Source organism: Ranitomeya variabilis, chromosome 3, assembly GCF_051348905.1.
Source record: "Ranitomeya variabilis isolate aRanVar5 chromosome 3, aRanVar5.hap1, whole genome shotgun sequence".
NCBI lineage: Eukaryota > Metazoa > Chordata > Amphibia > Anura > Dendrobatidae > Ranitomeya > Ranitomeya variabilis.
Genome location: NC_135234.1, coordinates 771,955,808 through 771,960,392, shown reverse-complemented (window position 1 = coordinate 771,960,392; position 4,585 = coordinate 771,955,808). Strand labels below are relative to the sequence as shown.

Sequence of the window (4,585 nt, the reverse complement as noted above, 5' to 3'; positions counted from 1 at the left end):
GGGCTCTGCTATATACTACATGGGCTCTGTTATATACTACGTGGGCTCTGCTATATACTATGTGGCCTCTGCTATATACTACGTGGCCTCTGCTATATACTGCGTGCCCTGTATTATGTACTGCGTGGGCTCTGCTATATACTACGTGGCCTCTGCTATATACTATGTGCCCTGTGTTATATACTGTGTGGGCTGTGCTATATACTATGTGGGCTGTGCTATATACTACTATACATATTCTAGAATACCCAATGCGTTAGAATCGGGCCACCATCTAGTATATAGTATGGTATATATGGTATGTATGATATACACTCACTGGCCACTTTATTAGGTACACCTGTCCAACTTCTTGTTAACACTTAATTTCTAATCAGCCAATCACATGGCGGCAACTCAGTGCATTTAGGCATGTAGACATGGTCAAGACAATCTCCTGCAGTTCAAACCGAGCATCAGTATGGGGAAGAAAGGTGATTTGAGTGCCTTTGAACGTGGCATGGTTGTTTGTCATGATCTCAATGGCAAGAGATCATAGCATAAGCATATATAGGAACTAGCTCTTGGAAGATGGGAACTGAGCTGACCATGAACTAAACCTAACACACAACTAGCAGTGGCCGGGTAGCATGCCTACGTTGATTCTAGATGCCCAGCACCAGCCGGAGGACTAAATAATGCTAGCAGAGGAAAATATTAGTCCTAGCTCACCTCTAGAGAAATACCCCAAAAGGAGACAGAGGCCCCCCACATGTATTGGCGGTGAATTAAGATGAAATAACAAACGTAGTATGAAAATAGGTTTAGCAAATTTGAGGTCCACTTACTACATAGCAGAAGACAGAAAGGACACTTTCATGGTCAGCTGAAAACCCTAATCAAAACACCATCCAGAAATTACTTTAAAACTCTGGCATTAACTCATAACACCAGAGTGGCAATTCCTGTTCACAAGAGCTTTCCAGACACAGTAACGAAACTACAGCTGTGAACTGGAACCAAAATGCAAAAACAAACATGGACAAGAGTCCAACTTATCTAGTAGTTGTCTAGGAGCAGGAACAAGCACAGAGAGGCTTCTGATAACATTGTTGACCGGCAAGCAACTAACAGAGCAGCAAGGTTATATAGCGACTCCCACATCTTGATGGGAACAGGTGAACAGAGAAGATGAAGACACCAGTTCAATTCCACCAGTAGCCACCGGGGGAGCCCAGAATCCAAATTCACAACAGTTGTTGGTGCCAGAAGGGCTGGTCTGAGTATTTCAGAAACTGCTGATCTACTGGGATTTTCACGCACAACCATCTCTAGGGTTTACAGAGAATGGTCCGAAAAAGAAAAAAAATCCAGTGAGCGGCAGTTCTGTGGGCGGAAATGCCTTGTTGATGCCAGAGGTCAGAGGAGAATGGGCAGACTGGTTCGAGCTGATAGAAAGGCAACAGTGACTCAAATCGCCACCCGTTACAACCAAGGTAGGCCTAAGAGCATCTCTGAACGCACAGTGCGTCGAACTTTGAGGCAGATGGGCTACAGCAGCAGAAGACCACACCGGGTACCACTCCTTTCAGCTAAGAACAGGAAACTGAGGCTACAATTTGTACAAGCTCATCGAAATTGGACAGTAAAAGATTGGAAAAACGTTGCTTGGTCTGATGAGTCTCGATTTCTGCTGCGACATTCGGATGGTAGGGTCAGAATTTGGCGTAAACAACATGAAAGCATGGATCCATCCTGCCTTGTATGGAGCATCTTTGGGATGTGCAGCCAACAAATCTGCGGCAACTGTGTGATGCCATCATGTCAATATGGACCAAAATCTCTGAGGAATGCTTCCAGCACCTTGTTGAATCTATGCCACGAAGAATTGAGGCAGTTCTGAAGGCAAAAGGGGTCCAACCCGTTACTAGCATGGTGTACCTAATAAAGTGGCCGGTGAGTGTATATAGTATATATAGTCAGGGGTGGGATTCAAATTTTTAACAACAGGTCCTCTAAGTCGCGGCGGCCGGAATTTTGGCCACGCCCATTTTCAATAACCCCGCCCATACTAATAAGCCACGCCCAGTGGCACGATTCATATTTTTGGAAGCAGTTTGTCTCCCTTAATGACAAGAATACGTTGTGACATACGGTATTAAAGTCATTCAAAGAAACAAACGACTAAAGCAAATGTAACTCAGCCATGTAGTATATAACAGCCCACGTAGCATATAAGACAGCCACGTAGTATATAACATTGCCCACGTAGTATATAGAACAGCCATGTAGTATAATACAGCACAGCCCATGTAGCATATAACAGCCCATATAGTATATAGCACAGCCACATATTATATAACACAGCCGACGTAGTATATAGAACAGCCATGTAGTATAATACAGCACAGCCCATGTAGCATATAACAGCCCATATAGTATATAGCACAGCCACATATTATATAACACAGCCGACGTAGTATATAGAACAGCCATGTAGTATAATACAGCACAGCCCATGTAGCATATAACAGCCCATATAGTATATAGCACAGCCACATATTATATAACACAGCCGACGTAGTATATAGAACAGCCATGTAGTAAATAACACAGCCCACGAAGCATATAACAGCCCACGCAGTATATAACACAACCCACGCCGTATATAACAGCCCACGCAGTATATAACACAACCCACGCCGTATAAAACAGCCCACACCGTATATAACACACACAGCCCATGCAGTAGCACAGCCCACGCAGTATGTAGCACAGACCGCCAGCCATTTAGACAGACAGACAGACAGTCTAGGCCTAGTCAACCAGGCCTGGCTCACAGCAGGCTGCAATATATACATAATATACAAAATATACAAAAGAGCGTAGAACAAAGCCCAAAAGAGTACGCAGTAAATGAAGTTAATAATGCAATGTCCAGGTAAGCGAAAACGGCCGCGGCTGACCTCATAGAAAACAGATGAGATGAAATACACAATTAACATATGGGAGGTGTAGAGCAAAACTGACCTTGATAAGTAGAAAATGGTAGCGAAGGGAGAAGGACGCTTGTCCAGTGAATGGAGACAGAGGCTCCTAGAAGAGGTTAAGAAGGGGGAGGGGTGTGAGACCAAGAAGCGATGCTGCAATTGAAGCCAGCGGGGAGAGGAAAAAACAAACAAACACGCATACCACAAGTTTTCCAAGGTAGCTGGAAGGTACGGGAGGTCCGGGACGGCACGGACAGGGGACAGAGTCCTGAAGGCACTATGAACGAAAGGCATAACGTAAGAGTGCTAGTAATCTAAGAAGGTGCAGGAGGCTGGTCAGAAAACCAAATACCTGTGGGTCCAGCAGGAGAAAAGGCGGTAGTGTGAGGCATCGTTGGTGGCCAGCAGGTAAAATAGCAAACTGGCCGGAAGTGCAGCAGTGTGGGTGAGTGCGCGCGCACATGATGTGAGAATGAGCTTCAAGGAGGCTAGGAATGCAGCAGGCAGTGGAGCTAAGCACTATACGATTGTGTGGACACAGCCTGGGACCGGGTGCACCGTCCGTGCACCTGACTGCTGCTCCTGCCTCCTGCCCGCTCCTCATTCTGCTTGCCGCTGTGCCTGTGCTGCCGCTGGACGCTGGCTGGACCTGTCCTGGATGGTGGACGCTTGGATGACAGCAGCCGGATCTCTTCTCATCGCCGGCCCGGAAGTGACTCGCATCCATGTTGATGGCGGCGCCGGCGGTGACTGGTGAGTATTGCAGGTGCACCTGTGTGAAAGTCAGTCCCAGCAGCAGGCCCGGCCCGGAAGTGACTCTGGCTGCGTCGTATCCATGGTGACGGACGGTCCCGACTCCCGGCGGAGGGTGAGTATTTTGGCTGCAGCTGCGCACCGTAAATGGGCCCCCCGTCTCGCCAGGGCCCCAGCACGCCCGGGTACGCCGGGTGCTGACGCAGGCCCTGAGCACAGCAACCCGTCCGGGGGCGGTCCGGGGGCGTGGTATCCATTTTCAATTACCGGAACGCTGGCAGAGGGAAATTTTAGTAAACGGCTGCCCCGTACCGGGTCGTACCGGCTGAATCCCACCCCTGTATATAGTATATAGTCTACAATCCCCACCCCACAAACTTTCACACCCTTGCAGAAGTCTTAAACATCTTGACCTACATTCATTCTCTGAATCCCTCCTCCCTCTCACAGATATAAGTTCCTTACACAATGTGGATGACGCTGCCGCTCTATATAACACCACAGTAGCTGTAGCTTTGGAATCTGCTGCCCCACTTACACATACCAAAGCTCGAAAAATCAACAGACAGCCCTGGCACACCAGCCTGACCAAAGAACTGAGGCGAGCGTCCAGGGCTGCTGAGCGCAGATGGAAAAGATCCCACTCCAATGAGCACTTCATTGCATTCAAACAGTCCCTCACTACTTTCATGACCACACTCGCCACAGCTAAAAAACCTACTTCTCATCTCTAATATCCTCCCTGTCTCATAATCCTAAACAGTTATTCAACACCTTCAAATCTCTCCTCCGTCCCCCAGCACCTCCTCACTCCCCACTTATCTCAGCTGAAGACTTTGCCTCATTTTTCAAGCAGAAGATTG

The 4,585-nt window shown here is 47.7% G+C and overlaps 1 long non-coding RNA gene across 1 annotated transcript; it reads right to left on the bottom strand.

Annotated features, from left to right (window-relative positions):
• Positions 1-3,009: 3,009 nt before the first annotated feature.
• On the bottom strand, positions 3,010-3,435 carry LOC143818629 (uncharacterized). The gene is made up of 3 exons (XR_013224646.1): positions 3,322-3,435; positions 3,172-3,246; positions 3,010-3,075 (listed from the first exon to the last, which is right to left on the bottom strand). It is a non-coding gene; the product is annotated as an uncharacterized LOC143818629 (long non-coding RNA).
• Between the last annotated feature and the right edge of the window lie 1,150 nt (positions 3,436-4,585).